Raw genomic sequence first — 27488 nt, forward strand, 5'->3', positions numbered from 1 at the left:
GAGCAGGTTGCGCAGGAAGGAAGGAGACTTAATATAGGCCTACCGCTAGAATACACACACGGATATCTGACGAGCAAAAATAACATTCACGAACTTAGAACGTAGACACATACAGTATATGTCTCCTTACTTTCTGACAAACAGAAAGCAGTTTGGTTTCTTTATGAGAAATTATGACATTATGAGTCACAGTTTGATTATGTCAAAACTTTGCAGTATTACATTATGGCAAAAAAAAGGTGTGTGAGGTAGTCACTTCACATCACAACTTAAACGGATTCATCTTTAGGTGCTATATTTGTTGATATTATTGATTTAACTCAAATGTAATGTTTATGTATGTGTTTATTAAAGGGACTGTATATAAGTTTTTACACGTAAAAACGTGTCTTAATCGTTTTTTGTGTGAAAAACAGTTGTGAACATGTTGTAACCTAACCTGAAAAATGAACTAGCTTTGTGGGAATATAGCAGAGCCAGTGGTAAGAGTGTGTGTTTTATCTAAAAAGATAGAGCTTTCACTCTGTTCCTCTCAGAGTTTTCATTGACATACTGTATCTTGAGGTCAGAGGTCAAGGGACCCCTTAGGTTGTCTACTTCCATGTGATACAACTAGCTTCACTCTAGCTTTAAGACTGAGCCTGCTACAACCTCTAAAAGACAGAATAGTGGTGCCCACCGGCAGGCCGTCGTATTCTTAAGAGGATAATAGTTTATAAAATAAAAGATCGATGCTTCACGTCTGTGCATCGATACAATATTGCCACGGAAAACATTGCAATACTATGCATGTATCAATTTTTTCCCCCACCTTTAGAATGTACTGTACATAACCACCATACTGCATGTGTATATCTTTGTTCCACTTTGTTGTCCTTGTTTTTAGCTGTATGTCTTTTCTATCTATCTTCCTGAAAGTTGTTGTGTACACACATGCTTAGCCAATAAAGCTGATGCCAAATTCCAATTCTGAAAATGTCTCTAAAACATAAATTGTCTCCCACTGGGTTAGAAGTACACACACACACACACACACACACACACACACACACACACACACACACACACACACACACACACACACACACACACACACACACACACACACACACACACACACACACACACACACACACACAAACACAAACACACAAACCTGACACCCGTGTCCACCAGCCTCATGATGACTGAGACGCATCAGTGAGGATGGAGCGACGGGGAAAGAGGAGAGCGAGAGCGGGCGAGGCAGGGAGAAAGCCAGAGAGCGAGGGATGTGACACCAGCGCTGACTGATTGAATTAGAAATAGATCTTCACTTCCCCGTGTAATTGATATGCAGTGATGACACGCTGTGTGCGGCGTGGAGTGCAGGGAGGCACAACTGTGTGTTGTAATTTTATGTGTGTGTGTGTAAAATGTGGGTTGCTATTGTCTTATGTGAACCGCTGGTACCAGCTGCTCTCCTCACTCATTCATCTACCAACACTGCAAAAAATAGACATTTAATAAAGGGGCGTGACCCTCAAGTAAATAAACACAAACAAAAACAATATCAAAATGAATAAAGTAGGTTTCTGGGATCTTTTGAGTGATTACTTAATAACAACATTTAAAATAAGAGCTTTCGCTCTTTAAGTGTCCTACATTCAGATGCCATGTTCTCAAGCGTTCCTCTAGCGAGCCAACAACAGGGAAAATAATGAGACGGACAGAGAGAGAGAGAGAGAGAGAGAGAGAGAGAGAGAGAGAGAGAGAGAGAGAGAGAGATGGAGTGAAGAACAGAAAGATAGATAGTAGAGAGAGTTGAAGGCAGAGATAGACAGGGGAAAAAAAAAATCTACTAATTGATGGAAAGATCCCTGGCCGGTCTCCAGTTTGACCACAGGGTTGTTCCTGGCCACCAGAGAGAGAGAGAGAGAGAGAGAGAGAGAGAGAGAGAGAGAGAGAGAGAGAGAGAGACAGAGACACAGGGAGAGAGAGAGAGAGACACAGAGAGACAGAGACAGAGAGACAGACACAGAGAGAGAGAGAGAGAGAAAGAGAGAGACAGCGAAAGAGAGAGAGAGAGACAGACAGAGAGAGAGAGAGAGAGACAGCGAAAGAGAGAGAGAGAGAGACACAGACAGAGAGAGAGAGAGAGAGAGAGAGAGAGAGAGAGAGAGAGGTCTCATTATAAACCATGTACAGCTTGCTTTGACATCACCGTGCTAAATAACAGTCATGCTGTTAAGGCGTGGGATGGGATAAGGATAATGGGATGTGGAAGAGATGGTGCGGATCATTTATTAGTTTTGTAAAGATGGAAAGTGCTGAATCTCTCAAACACTTTCCTGATTCCTCTATTTTTATCCAGAGTGAGTCAGTTAAACAACTTGTAAATCCAATTTTCACTCTCCTTTTAGCTCCGTTTTTGGTCTCCACCAGCTCCTCAGGCAAATATCTGGTTCTTAAACTTCTAAATGCTCCACTATGTTCACCAGCTAGTTGCGAGCTTTGTCTATCTGCTGTTTCAGCCTGGTCGCACTAAATGGCGTACGAACGACACGGTAATTTATCATTTTGCGTGCAATAAGAACGCTGTTCTTGCTTTTGGTGCGTCATTTGTACGCCATGTGGTCTGTATTGACTGCAATGTAAACACATCTGCGTAAATATGCTACGCTTAGGGCTAGTTACGTAGAATAAAAAGTGAGGAGGATGGGTCCAACAAACAGGCCTTTCAACCAGGAGACCACTGGTCCTGTCCCAAAGTGTTGAGTTATTTTGAAGTGATGTTTGTGACATGTCTTTTAGTAACATTTGTGACGTGTTTTCAGTACTTTTGTACGTGTCGTTTCTGTATGTAATACGTCCACTTATAGAGTCTATGATTGTTACTATAGAAATATCGATTATTGCAGCTTAAATGTTTGGGGAAGGTTTTAGTTGAATGTAAGATTGTCAATGAACATGATGGCCTCAGTAGTGCTGTCAAATATTTTTTCTACATATGATGTTGGAAGTCGGGATACCAAAGTCTCATCTTTTTGCAACTGAATCGAATTTCTCTTTGTGAACAGAGTATATATTTTTATATATATTTCCATTTTAAGACATCATTTTATGAGATCTCAGGTCATCAGCCTGTTTTTATGTGTAATTCAGGAAGCTTCCTGCCTTAGTCACTTTGCTGCTATTCATACGACCAAATTGTAAGAGCGAGAGAGAGAGAGAGAGAGAGAGCGAGAGAGAGAGAGAGAGAGAGAGAGAGAGAGAGAGAGAGAGAGAGAGAGAGAGAGAGAGAGAGAGAGCAGATTGAAAGGGAATAAATTCTTCCCTGTATTCTGTATTCTTGAATAAATTCTCTCTGAATGTCCTACATTTTCCCCGCGCGTGTGTGTGTCTTCATGGGTGTGTGTGCATTCTTTGATGTACTATAGTATGGAGGCCTCAGAGGAGAAGCACTCATAGGAATTCAAATTTATGTTTATTAAAGAGAAGAGGAGCAGGAAATGAGGACTAAGAGTATATGAAATGTAACTCGCGATGTGAAAATGGGAGGGTGAGAACAGGAAATGTTTGGTTTCAGTGCACAGTATTAAAGGTATTGGGAGACCTTGTGCGTGTGCGCTGACCACTTCTGTACTTATGTATGTCTGTTTTGCATATGCATGCTTTCCTACGAAGCATGCATTTGTTGTTGTTTGTATGTGTGTGCTTGCAAGCGTGTGTGTGTGTGTGACTAGTGTGTGCAGGCAGGCAGCAGAGCACCGCTGGGTGATGGCCTAATTCAGCAGGGCTCAACATCAAAGAGGCAGACTGCTGCAAGGGCTTCAGCCAACCTTACTCTGACATGACTACTGTCACACACACAGAGAGAGAGAGAGAGAGAGAGAGAGAGAGAGAGAGAGAGATGGATGGAGAGAAGAAGAGAGGAAAATAGATGCAAGGAGGAGGGAGTGGCGTGGGTAGAAAGGAGGGAGAAAGAGAAGAGACTCCTGTGTTGTTTAATGCATAAAAACTAGCAGGGAGGGAGTTGGAGTCCTGCTCGCCACGCGGCCTAAGATGAGTGCACTTATAGAACTGTAGGGCACACTGGATGAACAGCCAAGTGGCGTATATGTCACATCATTTCATGTAAGTGTATGAGGGAAGCAGAAACAAGGACTGAGAGGGCAGGACAGGTCGGAGGAGGCCACGGAGGAGAACTTTACTTTATGACACATGTTGTTGTTTTGATTGTACCAGGGATAAGACATTTTCTATATGAGAATGTAACAAAGAATTAAAGTTAAGCACCAGCTGTTTAGGTGATTGGCCAATGTGCACGTTAAATTATTAGAGCGGAAGCTACAAAATCATACATTTGTCTTCACTCCCTGCATGCAACCAGCATTATCTCACAACTTTGAAAACTAGAATTTGTAGCAAATCTGAAGGATTTAGTTATTTCATTTTAAAGCCCCCCTTCAGCCAGTGGATCCAGTCCTGAACACGTCCTCATCTCATGCTCACCCCGAATGACAGGCACAGAGAGAGGGCCGGAGACGGACAGGGTCGGATGTTTGGCGGCCCGCCGGGATTTGTCCCGGTGTGCCAGATGGCCAGTACAACACTGCAGTCACGAGAGTGGTGTTGATCTTCTCATCTAACGCTCGGCTAAAATACCAAACTGTTCCTTTAAATAATATGATTTGCACTCGTAGCTTAACATGTACAAGAAATGTGATTCCTAAACAACTTTGCAGAGCAGTATGAATGAATGATCGCACACCTCAAACAATTTTGGGACATTATGTTTGTTATTTTGGACTATGGGCAGCATGAATTTTGAAGTGGTAACTGTTATGGGGCGTAAGAAAATATCAATAAACATGAGTATCGCGATATTATGCTTTGTGTTGCTGTATCGATTCTCTTTAACGCTGCATCGATTTTTAATTAACCTCTTAAAAATCTGATGGCTCCGCCAGCGGACCCGGCCGCTATTCTGTATTTCAGAAGTTGTAGCAGGCTCAGTTTTAAAGCTAGAGTGAACGTACTGTTATCATATGAAATTAGAAAAAATTTAAGGAATCCATTGGTGTCATACTTGCGTGTCGCAAAGGAGGTTAAATAACTCTCCAAAGTTATCGAAATTTTGCCGAGGAAAAACTGGCATTGCCATTTTCACAGGGATCCGTTGACCTCTGACCTCAAGAAATGCGAATGTTAATGGGTTTTTGGGTACCCACGAGTCTCCCCTTTTCAGACATGCCCACTTTATGATAATCACATGCAGTTTTGGGGCAAAAACCATGCAGTTTTTTGCATGCAGTACAAACTTGTGTAATCTTCATCTATTCTAAAATGGTTTATTTGAATATTTCTGCATACTGGGGTCCCTAAACAGTCTTGAATTGAATAATTGGGTATCACTGTAAAGCTCAGACGCTTGTGGATCCAATGAGTCTAATTGTATTCATGTGTAATGTTAGTCCCCATAGTAGCCATTTCATATAGTGACTTTTTTCTACTCAGATTTTATCATATGTATGACAGTTTCCCTAAAATTAGATTTACAAAAAATCGCAATATATCACCTTTGTTACAGTATCGCAATAAATCACAATATATTGAATTGTTAGCCTGGTATCATGATACGTATCATATCACCAGATTCTTGCCAATACACAGCCCTCGTAACTATTTCCATTGCTCAGCCAGCCTTACAGCACCTGGAGTCAGTGTGTGACTATGTCACAAAAAAGCTGATAAAGGCACTGACATCAATAGTAACAGAGCGTACTATGTCCTTGGCATTTTATATCTAATAATTCTATAATATTTCAGTCTCTGAATATAATTGTATCGTTAGATGTTGCTGCTGCTGCTGCTACAATATGTAAAGTAAAATGCAACCTTAACCAGGAACATGTTAGGTAACTGCATACTCGTTGCATGTTAAGGCTTTCACTGGGTGGCATGTGTGTACCATATGGGCTTCCTTCATTAATATGACTCTCAGTGTGCTCACAAAAATTACACGCAAACATTTGTTTGAGGTGTGGTGAAGTATATCGTGCTGTGGTCCCTCTAAATCACGTAATCAACACATCTACAGAGATTGAGCAGATGCTGCTTAGCTTCCTTCCTCCTATTCTCTCTCCATGTGTCTTTTTATCTTGAGCTCTCTGTATCACCTAGTTTCTCTCTGTTACATTTCCTGTCATATGCCTCTTCCTGCTCATGTCTTTTTCCCCTTCCCCTCCCTCCATCCTCCTTCTTCTCTCACTCACCTACTTCTTCCTGTAACTCTTCTACTCTTTTATTCTCTCTCGGATTGTGAGGCAGGCCATCTGTTGTCGTGCAATTGAAAGCAGTGTGTGGGGAGCACTCATCCACCTTTAATTTTTGAAATCCTCTACCATAACTTTTTATTATAGTGGATGGATGTGCAGATGAGCGTGAAAGGTTTTTTGAATCTGTGGCTGTGTCTGCACTGTATTTCTCTGTAAGAGTTCTTACTCATCTGGATTACTACATTTAACATGCAGTGATGTAATAAAATGTGCCTTGTTGGCTGTCTTTAGCGGCAAAAACTGCTTGAATGTCTAACTTTGCAATGACAACTGGCACATAAAGCGAGTGATGAAATGACTAGAAAGAGTTGTGGCACCCGTTGCTTGCCCACTCATTCCCTGCTCCTCTCCTACTTTCTTTCTTTAGTCTCGTTCTTGTTTGTGTGTGTTAAATGGAGTCATTTCAGTACACTGATTTCAATGAGCAAGTCTCTCTGTCATCCTCCCCACCCCCTTCCCTTCTCCCCTCTCACACACTCTATTTGCAGGGTAAACGAGGGCTTATCCCGGGATAACACCATTATTTTCTGCCTTCAGCCCACACATTGGATGCATTGAACTTTGACCGTCTGTCTGCTCAGCACTTTACGTAATGCAGAGGACCGCTATACATCTACACACACAGAGACACGCGCACACACACACGCGCACACGCGCACACACACACACACACACACACACACACACACACACACACACACACAGCTGGTGATAAACATGGGGATGGACAGCGCCTTTTACTTTAAAACTCTCCTGTTGGAGAGATAGTTGGGGAAGGCGAAGAGAAGTGGAGGAGATACAGACTAATAAAAGAGCTAGCAAAGTGAACGAAGGGCATAAAGGTAGAAAGGACTGAAGGCAATATACTGAAGGTGTATTGAGAGATAATGAAGCCATCTAATAACTGTCAACATGCTGCCAATTGTAATTTGTTTAAACTCAGAAACCATAAATTGAAACACTTTCATTTGCAGTAATACAATTTAACCTCAATTAAGACAATACTACGTAAATATATATAAAATATATATAAATTCTCATGTAAATAATCAGAATCGGAAAAACTAGCTCCACCCTCCACCCAAACATTAAAGCTGCAATAATCAATATTTCTATAGTAGCAATCATAGACTGTATAAGTGGACATAGTCACTGTGATGTCACCTGGTAGTTACGGTTTTGAAGCCTCGATTTCAGTATTATGGCCGTCGCCATCTTGGTTCTTTGCAACCAGAAGTGACAAAAGAGGGTGGAGCTAATTGGGGCATTGCAGTTTCTCTTAGATAAACATAAAGACATGTAAGAAAATAAAAATAAAGAAATAAGTAACCTTGTAAATTATGAACATAATGCTACAACATATACCACAATATATTTAGAGAAATATAAGTAAATAATAAAAATAAGAAATAAGAATATAAGAAATACGTACACGTTATGTGCATTAAAGACATACAATATATAACAGACAACCACAAATAAGTAAATACTAAATGCTGAGAAATATGATTTATTGAGTGTGTTAAATATAAATGCAAGATTCGTATAAATATGAATCGAATAAGAATATTTCTTGAACAAGATGTAATGAGGACCTCAACACAAACAAGGTCACAGGATTTATATGATCATAGTCACACTAGATTTGTAACATGATCCAAAAAGTTAAAGGTTTACTTCTAGGAGTAAACTCTGACTGGTTGTGACTATGTGAGGATCTTATATCATTATTTTTAATTAATTAATTCATTATTTTTTTCACCGTTACACACACAATCATACACATAAACACGTGTGCCATATTTAACAGATTTCCCCTTTAAACACTAGGGAATTACACAAACTTTTCTCACAGTAACTGCAAGATGTTATTATTAGACTATTATTCCATCATTTTCTCATCATGTCAAGTTCTGTATGTCAACTTGTTTTCTTAGTCTTTCCTTGAGTAAAGCCACTACTGTTTTATAAAAAAACTAAAACTAAAAACATGATTCCTACTGAATGGCATTATCAGTGAAATACTTCCATTATCAATCTACAAAAAATGCTTAAACCTGCTATCATTGATTTTCTTTTGGCCACTTTGTAGCAGCGAAGCAAAGCTGTAGCAGCTATAAATATCACACTGATAAATATATAATGGGCACATAAAGGTTGAGATGATAACATGTTGGCAAACAGTTCCCTACTGTATTCATCCAGCAGACATGTAGCAACGTTAGCCTTTATTTGGAGTCATATTTCTGTTTTTCACTTGATGAATGTATTTCCAATATTCACTCTTCTAACTCTGTTTCGGTCACCACCATCCCCTGAGGGAAATCAGCTGCCAAATGCTCCACTATGTTCACCAGCTAGTCGTTGACTTTGTCTGTCTGCTGTTTGGTGCTGGGCAGGTAGTGTACAGTGGGTTTATCAGAGTCTTTTATACTGAAAACAGCTGCCTGCTGTGGCTGGAAACAAGGATAATAAGAGACTGAACCAAAAAGGAAGATGCTCAAACTCTCTGCTGAGCTGAGGGAAACTGCAGAGTTATATAACGCAGAGAGTTGTATATAAATATCTGTCATTTGATCCATTGTTAGTGTAAAAATATTGATTAGTGCGGCTTTAATTAAATATATTACTTTCCAAGGAAGGATTTAGTCATGTAAACTTGGTAGATTACTGTAGTCCATGTAAACATTGTTAATGACATGTCACAAAAATGGGAATGACAGATGAGGAGGAGTAAAAACTGATGAAGGGGAATGACGGGGAAGAGGGAGTGAGAGATGAACAGATGGGAGACAGATAATAGAGAGAGAAAAAAAAGAGATGAGATTGTCCTTCTTGGTTTTCATCTTTCCCTGAATGTAGCTCAGCCGTTTTCAGCACCACGGACAGAGCCATCAAGCGTCCCACTGAGATCTCAACTGGTTCTTTTCAGCACCATGGACAGCGCCATTAGCCTCAACACCATACCACATCCAATTCATCATTCCTCTGGTTTGACTGGACAGTTTTGACAGTAAAGAGCGACACAAAACATCTGAAGAGGCTGTTGTTTCATAGTAATCTAGCCTCTTCATTGATTGTTTTTTGTCTGCATTATTCCTCTCCTCTCTCTCTCTCTCTCTCTCCCTTTTCTTGCCTTTGTCCTCTTTTGTCCTTCTTTCCTTTGGTCCCTCACCTCTTTCCTGTTTGTCAAATAAACTGTCCAGTTAGAGCACACGAGATCCGTGTTCATCTAAATTTCTTATATCCAGTATGGCTGGTTAATAACTTTAAAGGGACCGATTATGCTTTTGTGCTTTTTCCCTTTCCTTCAGTGTGTTAGAGTTTTTGTTGTGCATGTAAAGGGTCTGAAAAGTTACAAAGCCCAAAGTCCACTCCAAAGGGAGTTCCTCTCCCTCACAGAAACACTGCTCCTGAACTGCCTGAGACACCTTGCTTGAAGCCCCGCCTTTTCTTCCGCAACGTGGTGATATCACCAAGTAACACCAGTGTTCATTTTGCCAGCTATTTTAGATTTAGTTTTAGTCTTTAAATGAATATGCTTATTAGTTTTAGTCACATTTTTCGTCATTTTTATCCTTCATAGTTTTAATCTAGTTTTAGTCGACGACATCCCAAACATTTTAGTCTAGAGTAAGTTTAGAGTAATATTTTCTCTCTTAATTTCACCATTTTAAATTATTATTATTTTTTTTAATCATAGTCCTGTTTAATCATCAGATTACAGAATATTGAACATTTGTGTCATTTTAGTCAAACTTATTTAACATAATTTTTTATCTTATTATCTGATGAAAAACACAGGTTGAATGATTAAGAATTCAGCTTTGCAGTTAGTTTAAGTCCTCCTAACTGCGTCCATTAGTGATGCGCGATGCAGTCGCACCCACCGGACTGGTGAAAGCCAATACACTTGCTCAACATGTAAAAATATGCGTTATTAACCACGAGAACCCGACCCAACCCGCAAAACGACAACTTTATTCATTACAGTAGCACAATTGTCATAATCGAGGTGTGACACAAGAAGGGCAGTGACGGACTGAGCACCACCGCCGCAGCGCGTTGTGTGTGTGACAGAGAGAGGGGAAGAGAAGGTAGAAGGTGACAAAAATAAAGAGAGATTTTGGCAATGTTTTTTATGTTTTTAAACTACATTTTAGTCTCGTCTTTTTTCATCGACGATATTGCATGTTTGATATCGTCACCATTAGTGTTAAATGATATCGGGGCCATCTCGTCGTCTCGTCTTAGTCATAGAAAACAAACACATTTCGTCATAGTTTTTGTTAACAAAATGAACACTGAGTAACACATTTGTATGATACCTGTCTAGCCGCTAGTTTGGCACACCCTCAAACAAAGCTAGTTAGAGCAGAGTCCGAAAGGGTTGACAGAAAGTGGGCCAGCTGACCAATCAGAGCAGACTGGACTTGTGGTGGGGCGAGAGCTCAAACAGAGCGTTTAAGACAGAGGGTGAAAAGAGGTGTTGCAGCACAGCTGGTATGAGAAAAATAGTGGGGTTTTTTAACATTAAAGAATGTAAACATCAAAAGACAAGTATGCACCTGAAAATGAGCATAATAGGTCTTGTTAAAAGAAATGTGCAGCAACGGGTAAATACAGGAGAATATTACATTTCTTTACACACACACACACACACTTACACACTCTAAGTGTGTACGATAATGTGTGTTTGTGTGTGTGATAATTAGTGCTTGTCGGCATTTGCGTGCATGAGGGTGTGTGCATTCTTTTGTGCTTGCATGTGCATGTTATGTAACAGTAGAGCAAACAGTGTGAGTGGATCTCTTTATTCCATTATTTCTTTTTCATTATCTACAAAGAGCTTCTTTAACTCTGACAGGCGTCTTAAGTCCCCCCCCCCCCCCCCCCCACCCTCTCAAAGTCACCATGACTCATTCTTCCTCCCTCCCTCCCCCCTTCTCTCTCTCTCTAATTGTTCTTCAAGGAACAACAAAGCAAACCCCTGGCCACCGCTTCTTAACTTCTGAGGATTCAATTATTCAAAGGAGGTAATTGTACTGCACAGTCATCTAAAAACTCACTCGCTAACCCAGAGACACTTACTGATGTTCTCTGTGTGTTATTGTTTCTCTTTTCGTACGTCTGTGTTTGTTACCAACCTTGTGTGTGCATCGAATTTACTGTGTGAGTGTGCACTGGTACACGTGCAATTTGTGTGTGAATGTGTGTGTGTGCGTGTGCGCGTGTTGCATAATCATCTCCAGCTCCCTCTAAAAGCTGCAGAAATTTGGAGAGGTGAAGAAATCCTCGTTATGCAACAGGACTCGATTCGGGTCTCATACATTAAGCTAATTTGCCTGAATTAATCTTTCATGAAAACATTTCACATCAGTCGCTTCACACTGCAGATCGGGGTTCGGTGCACGACAGAGGTCAAGTGAGGGTCATTCGTATCTCTCGGATAATTGATGACATGATATGAAAATAATAAGCAACATTGTCTCTTTTGTGCCTTAAAATTACATTTGTGACACTCATGAACACTTGGTATGACCTTGTTTAACCTTGTTATTTATATATGACAGCAAAATCTGTTCATTTCAGTCCATTTGAAACGCTGCAATCAGTGGATTCGCTCACGGAGGTCATTTGGCGAACTTTGACATACAAATTCACAATAGGCTTGTCGCGGTAGTCGGTGTTACACGGTGGTCGGGCACACACTGATTACATTACGTACCCACAACCCAGACCGTCGTTTTGCTTTTTTTTTTTTACAGAAATAAAACCTATTTAGTTCATTTTGGCGTATCAGCAGCATGTTATCAATAGATAGTCGGACGACGGACGCTATAAACTGACAGTGAATGCATCTGCTCCATACGGAGGCTCAGCTCAGAGTAGTAGGGGTCATATTTCACACACACAGGAGGAGAGAGAGTTGAAAGAAGCAAAAAGCGAAAACACGCCTATTTGGCAGTATTTCAGATTTAAATCCAACGCTATAAGGGAACCATAACGCTAAAGATGGAGCGGTCACAGCCGGAGTGTGCGGTGCAGCAGTGTCACAAGTTTATTGACCGATGGGAAAATTTCCTCAGCCTCACATCCCTAATTCACAATCGTTACTACTTGTAATCTTTCTTTCTGACCTTGAAGGAAACAAAACTTCACACCATCCAATCTGATTATAGCTAGCTAGGACTAGTATGAAACAACATCCCCGGTGTGTAAAGGCCTTCAGTAAAGTTTTGGACATTAAATTGAGATAACCATCGTCATCAACTAATTGATTTTAAAGTATGAAGGACCCTTAAGAGGTTAAATTGTGTACAACTTTCAGTAGAAGTGATGAACCTTGAATCTTAAATCTTAAATCCCTTAGCAATCCCCAAACAAGTTGGATTTTTAGAAACTCTTCTTCCCTCACAGCCTTCTCTCTTTCTACCATTTAATTTTCTAAAAGGTAGTTACAGATATTCGTTTTCTAAATCTCTTTGAAGAGATATCCAGTATTGCAGGCTTCCTATTCGCTCTAGCTGCACAACTAATGAATTAATAATAACCAATCTGTGTTTGTGTAGGTACATATGTGTGTGTGTCACTGCAGTGGGTGCATACAGGTACGCTCTCTTTCCTCCTGTAGTTGGAGAACTAGTGAATTATTGAGCTAATCTGAGTGTTGAACATGCCCTTTCATCACAGAGGCCAAGCAGCCCCTGGGGCTTCACTTTACCCTTACAAATCTCTGAGACTCAACTCACGAGGCTTGCTTTGAGAGGGTCACACCATTTCAAGTCACACATGACCTTGTTTCAGCGTGGATTTACCTTTTCAGAAAGTGGCTATCGTTACATGATTGCCGCTTTACTGCCACACAGCATGAGCAAGTGTTAACTCGCACAAACAAAAACATGGCATTGCATAGCCCCGGTTTTAAGTACAAAAGCTTTATTAAAACTTTTTTTCAAATTATTATTTCTAGGGCCGTCAATTAAAATCTATTAAAATAGTTAATCGCGATTAATCACATGATTGTCCAAAGTTAATCATGATTAATCACGATAAATCACAGATTTTTTATCTGGTAAAAATGTACCTTAAAGGGAGATTTGTCAAGTATTTAATACTCTTATCAACATGGGAGTGGACCAATATGCTTGTTTTACGCAAATGTATGTATATATTTATTATTAGAAATCAATTAACAACACAAAGCAATGACAAATGTAGTCCAGAAACCCTCACAGGTACTGCATTTAGCATTAAAAATATGCTCAAATCATAACATGGCAAACTGCAGCCCAACAGGCATGACTTGCCCCAAACTGCATGTGATTATCATAAAGTAGGCGTGTCTGTAAAGGGGAGACTCGTGGGTACCCATAGAACCCATTTTCATTCACATGTCTTGAGGTCAGAGGTCAAGGGACCCCTTTGAAAATGTTCATGCCAGTTTTTCCCTGCCAAAATGTAGCCTAAGTTTGGAGCATTATTTAGCCTCCTTCCCAAGCTAGTATGACATGGATTACCAATACCAATGGATTCCTTAGGTTTTCTAGTAAAAACAAAGTCTAAAAACTTTAAAACTGTGCACGGTACAACCTAAGAATTGCAAGTTGCGATAACGCGTTAAAAGAAATTAGTGGCGTTAAAACAAATTTGTGCGAACGCGCTATTATCACGTTAACAAAATATTATATTATAATATATTATACCAACTTCTCTGAGGGAGTTTTAGTCTGCCCTTTAAATACCCTACCATCCACACACTGGAACATAAAAATGTAAACTTAAACACGTTTTGTTTTAATTGTTTAGATCTAAGTGTTGTTATTCTGCTTGTTTTTCCTGTTCAGTGCTCTTTGGAGATGACCCTTATTGGACCCCAGTATATTTTTTTTCCTACGTGATTAAAAAATATACATTCACACTCTAAAGCAAACAAATCATAATTGGGTTTTAGTTGATTTAGTTCCCTTACATCCTGATGCCTCACCAAGAGAATCTGGAAACATGCATCACTATTATATTAGCACTGAATTAATCTAACCTGTATTTTACGCTTCAATTTCCCTTAAAACACATATGAATGTCTCTCTTGTACAATACCTGTGATCTTATGTATTTTCCAGAAGTACAAATAATGATACTAGTGATGAAACATTTTCTGGTTAGGTAACTGTCATGGTTGTTTATGGGCCAGATGGGATAAAGACACATCCTTACTATTTATTGTTCTGTGATCTTTTGTACAGGAGTATAAAACACGGTCAATGTCAGGCCCGGCACCAGAGATTTAAAGCTTATTCCTCCTCATCCATAAACCTATTTAAGTTGTGGCCAGGGGCTAATGTTATACCCATAAAAGAGGTGAGGGAAAAAAATTAATTGATACATATTGTCCATTAAATCTAATTTCTCACATGGTTCTGTCACCGTGGGGGCCATGTCTGTTTCACTGATTTATGAGCTGTCCAAGGGCCATAAAAAAACTACAGGTAGGGAACCGACATTATCAGCAACACGAGATGTGACCAGTGCACTTAAAGGGGACATATCATGCTCATTTTCAGGTTCATACTTGTATTTTGGGTTTCTACTAGAACATGTTTACATGCTTTCATTTTCAAAAAACACATTATTTTCCTCATACTGTCGGTCTGAATAAACCTGTATTCACCCTCTTTCGGAAACGCTCTGTTTTAGCGCCTGTCTCTTTAACGGGCCGTACACATGGAAAACGGCAGCCGTGCTGTTTCATCCGTAAACGTTACCGTATTGCGGTCACTCGCATCTCCGTGGTCAAATTTACCTACGGTACAACAGTAAAGCACCCATATACTGACATTTATGTTAAATGCATTCAAACGGCCCCGATGGAGCTGACCATGGATGTATAAAGAGAACGGACCTGATGGGAGAACTAAAACTAGACTTGGCAAAGTTAGCGGGAGTATATATGTGTGACTACGTCCGGTTTTCAAAATAAGGTGTTAACAAAGGGAACTGTATATACAAAATACATCTGTGGAAATTAGATTGATTGGATTATATTCACCAGAAGTATAAAACATTACATGTCCCTTATAAATTAAAAAGAAAATACCAATAATTTGTGAGGAAATGTCTTTATTATTTATGTTTTTGGGTTGTAGGAATTTTTTTTATAAATAATTCCTGACAATGACTGATATATTTGACTTCAGGACATCTCTGACAACATACATGCTGAAAATCAAACATTCGTACTGTATCAATTTAGATATTTTCCAAAGTAAAAGTCTCTAGAAGGGTCGGATTCAAGTTTTTCTCATGGTCTAATGTTAAAAAAGTTTTAAAAAATCACGATAAATCAAAATATCGAATCAATCAATTATTGTAGAATCGGAATACTTAAAAATCGGAATACATATCGAATCGGCACCAAAGTATCGTGATAGTATCAAATCGGGAGATATCGTCCCAGCCCTAGTTGGAAGGCACTCCAGATACCCTAATGTATGTAAACAAGCACTGAAAACGGGAGTTTTTCATGATATATCCCTTTTAAAAATGAAATATCCACCAGGTGAGAACAATAAAAAAGTGAGTGTCTATATTACTATCCTTATACTGAGCTAATCAGGCCTTCTTTAAAGAATAAGTTTTATGGTTATTGTTTAAAAAGTAGGAATGACTACTTGATGAATGTCAGCAGGGAGAAACAGCATATTTTAAATCAGGATGAATGATGTCTGGTGAGTGTGTGTAAAACCGGCATGCAGCCATCACTTGTAAACTAGTGTTAAAAAGCAGACACACATGGTCAAGGTCAGTGAGAGAACACACACACACGCACGCACATATAATACAACATTATGGACACAGTCTCACCTTCCAATCATTGCCAGGTTGTGTGAAAGGAGAGCATCAAGCGTGGATTTAATTATTTATGTATGCATCCATCCAGACAGGAAGAAAGGGCACAAGGTATGCATATTAGCTTCTCTGTGAAATATTACTGAATAGACCTTTGATGCAGCCAAAAGGAATATAATAAAAGGAAGAGGAGAAGAGATATAGAGGAAGAGAGAGGGAGGGTGAAAAGAGAGAGAACGTGGGAAAAAAATACAAAGTAAGAGATTTATGATGAAGTGTCTTAATAAGTTTGCTGGAAAAATGTAGGATACGGACCAGTGAGTGAGAGAGAGAGAGAGAGAGAGAGAGAGAGAGAGAGAGAGAGAGAGAGAGAGAAAATCACAGCTGACTTCAACAGTTGGTTGTGAGGAATTGGAGCAGGAGTGAAAGTGATACAGAGAGAAGAGTGTGTGAATGTGTGTATGGATGTTGTAAATGCAACAATAGTAATTGTAATAGTAATGTAGTACTGTAATAGTTTGGGCCTCTGAAGTGGGCCCCATCTCTTGTGATGTAATTTGATATAATGATGGATGACAAGTGATACACATCAGTGTATGTATGCGTGGTTGTGCGTCGGGTTATACGCTGCTCTACTTGTTAGCTGGGTGCTCCCCCATTTACTGGACAACCATCCAGTAGGTTCATACACACAGACACATGACCACACACTTCATCAGCCATCTACCCAGTCATGCTCACACAGTGCAAAGATTGACACACTTATATTGACATGTAGGGGAATTAAACATAATACGATTTAAGAAATGTATATTCAGTAGCAATGTGAGTCGGACTGTTGTATAGTCAAGATCTGTTGTATTTTATGGGAAGCAGACTATAAGATCAGAGGGAAAAAGTAACGATTAGGGATGCTAATTTTGAATTTATTTATTTTTTTAACCGATAACCGACCCTTGTTAACCGATTATTAACTGTTAACCGACACGATTATTGCGTCACATGCAGCGGTGCTATTTTTAGTGCCTAACAAGCCGCCCAGCTGCAACGAAAAGCCGAGACGGGAGACTTTGACCAATCACAGGTCATTTTATTGAGAGAGCGTTCCTATTGCCTGTTCTCCGGTCGTGTGACCAGAACTTGGCGTTCCTTCACCAGATTTCACAATGGCGGCAGCGTCACAAACTTTCTAATTTTACAGCTAAAACGTGCACTACAACATGATTATGAAAACATTTGAGGCGAGAAATAGGCATTACAGTAACATAATATTGATTCATATTTGATTACGTGGCCTAGTTTGACCGTTTTGTTGGAGTTCGCAAGTGATTGACAGCCGGCTCTCATAAACAGCAGCTGGACAGCAGACCTCAGATCAGCTCATACTGCTTGTTTTCCTCCGGTATGTGAAATCTTGTAGATGCTGTTAGGAGCACCGGAGGACACAGGCACATGATTTTTTTCAGGTTACCTGTTTCATGTGCTACTGTCATGATATAGCGACCGTTTTATAAAAATAACTTTTTTTTAATCATATTTGCTCCAATCTCGCCTACTTCATCTTTAACTCCAGCTGCAGTGTACGCGCAAAACAGAATCCCCAGTTAAACCCGTCCGGGAGAGTTAGCAGCCACGGTGCTGCGTGTATTGTCCCAGTAAGTCTCCACCGCATCAGTTAGTTAACCGTAAGTTAGTTAGTTAGTTTAGCAGCGAGGTTGTCAGCCGTGTGTCTGCCTGGCTACTCTGTCTGCCCGGCGCAACGTTACCGACACGCAGCCGAGCAACGCTGCTCTGACCTGTTAACATGGACGCTGAAATGAAAAACAACAGGTTCCCGCGACCGCCATGCGCTGCTCAAGCGGGCGGTCTGGACAGGCCGTAATTATGGCAGGCCTGTATTGTAATTGTAGAGGCGATAGGCCTTACTATTCTCTCTAACCACACAGGCGCATATACCTTATCATACTAATTCCCCTGTGTGTGTGTGTGTGTGTGTGTGTGTGTGTGTGTGTGTGTGTGTGTGTGTGTGTGTGACTTTCCATGTGTAGAGACCAAACTCTTTTCTCTCTGGGCTTGTACGTACACATTTCTATACAGGTGCACCTGAGCCCATTGTCTGCTTGGTTGAGTTCTTTTTTTGTACTGCCTGTACGTGCATGTGAGGGAATGATCTCATCCGTATTCTCCAGGCAGCAGCGGCGGCGGCGATGACGGAATCGCTCAGTTCACCGACTTCAATCAGCACCATAAAAACCCCAGCAGCCAGCCGGCTCTGTCCTTCACTCAACGGCTCCCATTACAACACTTGGTTGGCGACGGGCGACTGATCAAGAATATTAACTGCAAACTTATGGTGGAGAGAGAAGCTCATACTGTACAGCGCCTTAGAGTTATACCCATGTAATGTACAGGTAACAAAAAAGAAACGGTTTTCATCTCTTCATGTTAGTGCTAAATCATGTGAATAGCTTTTTAAATCCTACCACAGAGCCACCTACCCAGCATTTATCCTGCATGTTCCTCCAGTATTTACCCTTGGAAGTTCATGTTACAGACCTGTAATTCTCTAATATCGAATGCTTTGAGTACTTGTCATAGTGGCAGTTTCTATCGGTAGCTGGTGACATGGACTGATTGAAGTGAGGGTGAATAATGACACCAGCACATACCTCTAACACAAAAGCAGCTATCCAAGGTACATTTAATCTAAAGTGCAGCTGTGAAACAAAACTTTAGTTTCACGACCGTCAACATGAAAAGGTTCCCAAAACATCTAACTACTCCTTTATAGCTATCTTTATGATTACCACTTTTTTTTTTATCTGCGTAAACTACCCTGCCTTATTAAAGCTGTATCACAACTATGGTAAGAAATCCAGGATGCCATTTTTTAATACACCTTAAATAGAAAAGTCTAAATGTCATCAGTTACACTTCCCTGTGTCACGCCCTGTGAAATGCATACAAACAAATCTACTAAAAGTACAGTACACCAACAACACCCTGTTATCTCCCACTGATATATCATTCTCCCCCTCCTCCCATCTCACCTTCACCTATCACAATTCCTCAATATACGTGAACATACATAACCTATTTTTTCCTAGCTGGGGTGGCCTGAATAATACATAATACATCAATAAAAAAATTGAATTACTGACTCGCAGCCTCTGCCAACCAGTCAGGTTGCAGTTTACATCCATGTCTGTCCAAAATGTCATCACTTCATCATTTTATCCTGTTAGACATTTGTGTCAAATTGTCATAATTAGCATATGAATTTTTTGAGCTATGACTAAAAACGTGCTTTGTGAGGTCACAGTGACCTTTGAACACCAAAATCAAATCAGTTCATCTTCGACTCCAAGTGGACGTTTGTGCCAAAATTGAAGAACTTCCCTCAAGGTGTTTCTGAAATATCATACTCACAAGAATGGGACGGACGGACGGACGGACAAACCGAAAACATAATGCCTCCAGCCACGGCATAATTTAACATGCTGTTTTTGCTATGTTTGGGTTCTTCTCGGGAATTTGAAATATATAACTATCTCTGTGGGTTATACTGTATATTGTCCACCCAAAATAGAGGTTTATAATAACTGACCAAAGGATCTGTGTGTGATTAAGGGGAGTGAACTAGATGTAGTAAGAACATAACAGTATCTTATGACTTATATTACAAAAGGTTTGAAACCAACGACTCACAACAGAAAAACAACAGAATGCAAACAGCCACTGTTGTGAGAGATGCTTTACGCTTCAATGAGCTCCTTTTCCTCTGTCACATCCTTTAGAAGGTACACACACAAACACCTCGGGTCACGTGGCCTGCCCGTGAGGACTGCGTACAAACACACAAAACTTGTACACGTACTGTATGGTCATTCACCAACAAACACACAAACACACAAATACACACACTGAGCCAGTCCTTCCCTCCGTCCCTTTGTCTCGTCGGATCAGGAGCCAGCTCCTCTTCGTGTTTCCTAAAGCGTGAATCTCTTGCTAGTGTGCCCACCCGCCATGTCTAACAGTGATTGATGCTCCACAGACTCTCAGACAGACGCTGTGTGTGTGTGAGCGTGGGTGTGTGTGTGTGCATGCCTGTGTTTGACCTTCAAATCACCTTCCATCCAAACAACACACCACCATCACCATCATCACAACCAGCTCCCACCCAGCCTCCCTATTTGTGCTTCCATCTTGGTACGTCCTGACCGATACCAGATTAACATGGTGGACTGGGTCAGCGCTGTAAAGGCCACCTGGGAGGGAGTTAGATTGTAGAGTTGGGGGCGGGGGGGGATGAGGGGTGTTAGCATATCCTGCACCGACTGCTAATTGGCTGCTATATACCCTGCGGAGGGGGAGGAACAAAGGGAGGAAAGGATGGCGGAAGAAGTGGGAGGACATGATGGACGGTGGCGAAGAGAGGAGAGAGAGAGAGAGAGAGAGAGAGAGGCCGTGATCCATCCTGGGATAGAGGTGTGACGGGATGATGAAGAGAGAGAGAAGCGCCTGGTGAAGAGAAACAGAGGGAGCAGATGGCTTCCAAAGAGAAACTGATGACATGAGAGTGACAAAGGAGCTCCATCCAGTAGCGGTGTCGTCTCGCAGAGAAACAATCTGCCCCTCTTCTTCTTTTATTTTTTTTAAATGCACGTATTCAGAAATGTCATCAACTCATCACTTTCGAAAAAGAAGTTAGAAAATCACTCCGCGCATAATTGTGATTCCAACTGCTCTGACATGCTTCCAATTATATATTCTATTTTTCATCTTTTTTAGTAATACTCTCCCCTATTATTCAGCAATCTGCCCATACAGCCTCTACCCCACTTTCTGCTCCCCCCAAGGCAGTGATTTGTGGATTCTGTCATACTCTGGCAGCTGGATCCTCTCGCCTGTCCCCTTTAGAGAGAGAGAGAGCGAGGAGAAGGAGACAGAGATGGAGAGAGAAAGGGAGGATGAGGGTCTAGCCACCTCCGAATAATTACACGTCCCCTCTCTCCATGCGCTGTCATCCTTTAGGTAGTGTGAAATGTAGGCTACCAGACTAAAAATAATCCAGACTGCTGAGATGGTTTGCTTTCACTTTTATGAATGATTTCGTCCATTCTAAAAAAAAAAAAAAAAAAAAGACCAGGTTTTTCACTTCTGAACACCCACACAGGTGCTTTCAATCTCTCTTGCTGATTAGACCTCTGCTCGGGCCAAAGGTCGGCGGGGGCTTTGTGCGGTACGGTGTGTTGCCTTGTTGTGTTGGGGTTTGGGATCCAGCAGATGATGGATTGACTTGGCTGCTCATACCAAGCTTGGAGACGTATAGCATTAATGGAAACCCAGATGTCTCGCCATTGTTCCAAATTTACGAACAGTGTAAAAAATGTTGGGTTCATTTGAGCGCTAGTGAATCAGTGGTCCTGTTTTTAATATGATGATCATCACATCTACCGTCTGAACTAGAGTCAAGTCAATCAAGTCAATTTTATTTGTACAGCCCCAAAATCACAAATCACAAATGTGCCTCAGGGGGGCTTTACAGTCTGTACATAATGCCGAAAATTGCCGGAAGATTCAGGTACTTTATCACTCGTAAGTCAAGCTTTTTTTTTTGCTTCATGCGCCACTGAGCAACTCTCATAGGAATAAATGGGTTCCCAGCCTCCGACGCCGTATCCAGTTCTCTTTATACATCCATGAGAGTATATGCCCTTTTCACAGCATGCCATTTTGGCATGTCATTTACAGGGTAAACACAGGTGTAATTAATAACATTAATTATGGCCCTGGTATTGTGCATGCTGGCTCACTGGAATGGCTGTGACACGCTTAAATAGAACGGGAGTATAATTAATTCTAACACCTGCTACCCCTGCTATGACATGTCAAAATGTGAAATCTACTATGAAAAGGAGCCTATACACACTGGGCTGATGTGACATTTCATAGGTGCTATTTTTGAATAAAGTTTAGGCAAGAAACATACACAATCATTGTTGTCGCACGGCCTAAAGGTGCCTTGACTTGGACACTTGAATAGAGCACAGCACATCATTAATGTTATCAGTATTGTAACACCTGCGCTTTTTCCTACGATGACGAGTCAAAAATGGCTGCAGCCTTTTTGACATATAAACAATAGACTCTGTTATATCAGGAAAAGCACAGGTGCAACTCATTACATTGACGATGACTCTCTTCCATTGGAGAGGCCAGTAAGCCGTGCTAGTGAGCCAGTGTGCACAATGTCAGGTTGCCTGCATGACAATTACACACTTAAATGGATTTCACCCATTTTAATGTTGTTTAATTACACCTGTGGTTATCCTGCTCTGACATGTCAAAATGTCCCTAAAAAGGTAATGGTCATGCTACCAGCTAAAATTGGACTCTTTGTTAAAAACAATTAACCCTCATAATTCATTTTCTCTGGTCTTCATACCATTTAAATTACATGAGGAAATAGCATCAATTCAGAGTTCAGTGTGCTTGAAATTTGCGTTGTCGATGCAATTGTTTGGTTTCAGTAAATCCGGCCACATACACCTTGTGAAAAGATTTTCTTAAAGGGATTGTACGTAACTTTTTACACATATAAATAGGGGTGTAAGAAAATATCAAATATCACGATTTTATGTTTTGTGATACTGTATCGATTCTCAAAAACACTTTTTTAATAAGTAGTTCACATGCAAAGATGAACTCAGTCAATACTTAATTTCATTTGCAAACACATGTGACCTCTCAAAGTAGTGCTATGATGTTGGATGTTACAGGGACTGTGATAAATGCAAATACCGATCCCACTGTTCTGATTGCATAAAAGAGGTAACCTTTCTTTTACTCATTTCATATGGTGGTTTGTTCTTTATACTATGACAGTTTTCCTAAAATCAGATTTAAAAAAAAAAAAATCGCAATACATCGCTTCGTTTATAGTATCACAATACATCGTAATATATTGAATCACAACCCCTGTATCGTGATACGTATCGTATCGCCAGATTCTTGCCAATACACAGCCCTACATATAAAAGTGTCTTAATAATTTTTTTATTGCCAATGTGTGAACAGGTTGTAACCTAACCTAAGAAATGAGACCTTACGCGACTTTCTGGGTTTCCTCTATCAACCTGTAGACTGCTTTTAATGTGAAGAACCCGGGCCCATTTTATCGGGAAAATCCAATGGATGTGGCATCATGCACGCTTGCGAGTGCTCTAACGCCAACAAACGACCAACCCCCCATCACAACTCAGACTCCAACACAAACTCCACAGAAGCACAAAAAAAACCAAAGTTATATTTAATGAAGCCCATCTTGCAAAAGAGGAATGTGGCCGAGGGGGGAAAACTAGTGTTGGGGGAATTGAGTGGTGAAGCAAGAGAGACTGAGCGGCGGCGAAACACGGGAGCGGCGGAGCAGAAGAGAGTTAGTTTAGCTTTGAGAATATCAAGTGAATGTTCAGTGGAAGTTACAGTTTGTGCAGAAATAAATGCTGCAGTTCCTCAAGACCAACAGAGGTTTTCCTGTGTCTTGTTTCCCTGCTGCTGAGTGGAGGGACGAGGGTTAACTCTGGAGCGAGTAAAGCTATTGACTCGGGCCCTGGAGACCAAAAGTACGGTGTCTCCCCTGTGCCTTCTGACCACGATCAGGAAGCTGCAGAAAAAGTTAACACTATGATAATGTTATTCATTACACAGCTTTGTTGAATACTCCATTCTGATTGGTCAGTCACGGCGTTCTACGGTCTGTTATTTCTTTATAGCAAACCGTTGCTATGTATAACAGACCGTTGCTATGGGCGCTGTTCTGATGTCGGACTCTGGCGGAACGTTTTTGCGTCAAATTATTGATTTCTTAAGTAAGTAGTCGTGTATTAAGTGGGATAATGTACAGCTAGCAAAATAAACCCCTTCATGGTCGGGGTTTATTTCACAACAATGACCAGCTCGTTGTACATTATTCCTTACATAAACACTAATAACACTAATGTTCTTATTGTCTGACACAACATATTCTATAGTTGGATTTACTACCTTTTACTTAAGCAGCTAATCCTTCATGTCTATCCACTTAAAGCATTAATAGACCTTCACAGCAGATGTTCTCATAGCAGGTGCAAGTGTAATTAATAATTTGAACTATAGCTTTGTTCCACTCCAGTGCCCCAGTAAGACACCCCATTGATGCAGCACATGCACCTCATAAGAAAAACGTTCTTTTTTCATCTAAGTTGCTACCAGTAATAATACGCGTATTGTATTAGCTTCAATGTCAAACCGTGTCGACACAATCCAAGCAGAAGATGACACAAATTGAGCTCAGCGACCTGTACCTGACATCGTTGGCCTTTATGTAACCTTTATCTGCCCAGGGACGCTTGTAACCATCTTTTCCAGCATTTTGCTCATTTTCATTCATAGCGCTTCGTACAGTCACAACCGAGAGCTGCCCGGCACAGTGTGGCCAGAGAACAGCTCCACTGAAACAAGCAGAGGTTAAGTGACTTGAGATTCTCCACAACAACTATACTTTCACTGCCCTAACTTTCCCCCATGGTCTAAAGGTTGCTGGTTCAAATCTTCTCTGAGCTATTTTTGCTTCAAACAATGCCACTTCAAACGCACCGTCCAAAAAATATCAGTCGATAAGGAAGAGTTGTGACTTCATATGCCAAGGTCATGACTTTGACATTTGTAACATGTGATTCAGCCTGTTATTGATGGAGACGGGCTGGGTGAAGTGTACCACCTCGGGGTATGTTATAAAACACACTCACACTGAGCCACACGGCTGCACCTAGCTCGGGCATACACGCATGCAAACACGCGGCATCAACACAAGGATTATAATATGTACTTGTGAGGAATTCTGCCTGGTTTCAAAACCTCTAAATCAGTACAGTATAGGCTAACCACAGAAATAGAATAGAGACGGATATTGGTTATTTATTGGTTATTGACAAGTACAAAAGAAAATGGCGATTTGTGGTTAGTTGTTATTGTGACAACACATGTCGGTGGGGCTGTAAAAGTGTGGTCACAGCAAAGAACATATATTGATAAGAAGTGAAAGCCAACTGATCGTTTCATTACAACATCAGAGCCCAGCAGCAAAGCTATACGCTTCCGCCATTTTGGACTGAAAGCGACTACCGGACGCCAGTAAAACGTCCGCTTACAAAAGTAAAACTAAATTATTTCTATTCTATTGTCACATTTAATGTCTCTACTGAAATGGCCTGTGTTGAACAGTAAAAATATTATAAATATGCATACTTTTATAACTATTTACTTACTTATTTATTAAACTTTTTGCCCGGCAGCTTCCCAGAGGAGCATAAATGGAAGTTAGAAAAATCCAGCACTTAGAGCAAATCTCAATCTTTTTTAGGACCTCCAAAATCAATGAACAACAGACCACAGATCATGGATGTACAAGAGGTTGTATCCTGTGCTTTTGCCCTGCGTGTTAGTAAATAGCATTCAACTACATTGAATTCTGTCTAAAAATCCTAACTCTGATCTCAATCCTAAACCTAAATACAAACTCAAAACTAATGTTAGATTTAACCTGGTGTTAATCTGACTAACCTATATCCTCCATAGCTCATTATTCCAACCCCAAGCCCTAAACCCTAACATTAAAACATCATCTACTTGATGTGATATTCACAAGCAATCTGCAACAGCCCATAAGAGACAGACAGTACACATTAAATAGCGCAATTAAAGATAACATAAATAATATTATTGCTGCATGTTAACACGCCTCTATAGCCTTGCAGCAGCATGACTTACAAAGCCTACTGACACACACACAAGACACTTAATATAGCACACATACGCACTCGTAGTGAGATACGTCAGCGGTTTTGCCATGCTTGACATTTCTCTCATTCTGCAGCCAGCACATGTCGGCTGTCCAGTGACATTTCACACACTGGGTGGAGGGATGGACAGTGACAGAGGACAAAATAAAGATAGAAAGCAGGAAATAAATGAGAGCGGAGTGCAGTGAAGGGAAGCAGAAGAGGTTTTTTTACTGCCACACATACACACAAACATGCTATTCCTCATTGGTTCCAGTCTTTCCTGCCTCTCCCTCATCCTTCTCACTTTCTCTTTCAAGTTTCACTCCCCGAGTCCCACCATGTTTCTCACCTCATCGTCACCCTATTGCCTCCATCTGTCACGCACACACACACACACACACACACACACACACACACGCTGCCACATTGCATATCTCTTTATTTTTGGCATCTTAGCTATCATTTCTTTACTTCCTCTCTCATGCTCTACTTTTCTTTACCCTCTCGTGTTTTTGTGCTCGCCTTTCCCCCCCCCCTACGCCTCTAATCCGGCTTCGCCTCTCCTGTGCGATGGTGAACGATTGAGACGCCACAGCGAATGACAGGCTGTGATTGAAAATCCTGTTTAGCAGAGTTGTGTTTCCTCCTCCTCCGTTTTCTCCTCTCCGCGCTCCTTCTCTTCTCCTCCTCCTCCTCCTCCCCCCTTAGGCGTCAGCTCCTGCACGGTGGCCAACACTGGCCTCCCTTTGATCCCCCATAATGCATTGTGATGGCTGTGTCAGCGCTCAGCCCTGATCTCAGAGAGACTATCTCTAAGCAACAAGCTAAGATCAATAGCGCGGTGTCACCGGGGAACTGTTTTCTCTGTTGGTCTCTCTCCTCTCTCTGTCCGTCTGATTATCTCATCCTCTCGCTATTCCTCTCGCCATCTCTTTTCTTTTCCCTCCACCTCCGCGTTATCTCTCTGTCACTTCTCGCAACCTTTTCCCACCCCGCGCCGTGCCTTCTCTCTCTATCTCGTCATCTGTCTTTTTGTGATTTATTTATTGTCTTTTTTGCTTCCCACTCTTTCCTGCCACACACACGCACAAGCAGGACCGCCTCGATGCACATTAAATATGGTCGTGTTATGAAAAGTTAACAAATCCTCTGTCACAGTGTTCCAGCAGCAACAGTGCCGTTTTCTTACTGCAGTAGGTAAATTTGCTTCTCAATGCGAGTGTTTACACCCCCTCCTCCCCCGACCCGAACATTGCCATCTTTTTATACAAAAAGGAAATGGGATTTGACCACAAGGTGCTCAAAATATGACCACTCTTCAAAAGAAACTGCACATGGTAATTTCTTGGCAGAGTGGAGCACTTCCAAAAAATTGATTTTGTGTCCACAGTAAAAAAGGGCAGACTGACACGAACCACTTTCTGCAACCAGCTAAAGATAAATTGACACTGAGTTTCCCATTTTCAGCAAACACAGAGAAACTGCCAGGACAAAA

The 27488-nt window shown here is 40.9% G+C and overlaps 1 protein-coding gene across 5 annotated transcripts in view; it reads right to left on the reverse strand.

The window, feature by feature from the left end:
- The window catches only part of LOC141780182 (protein shisa-9), a 167182-nt gene that overhangs the window by 19293 nt on the left and 120401 nt on the right, over nucleotides 1-27488 (reverse strand). The window lies entirely within an intron of this gene.

The sequence above is a fragment of the Sebastes fasciatus genome, chromosome 13, assembly GCF_043250625.1.
Source record: "Sebastes fasciatus isolate fSebFas1 chromosome 13, fSebFas1.pri, whole genome shotgun sequence".
NCBI classification, from domain to species: Eukaryota; Metazoa; Chordata; class Actinopteri; order Perciformes; family Sebastidae; genus Sebastes; species Sebastes fasciatus.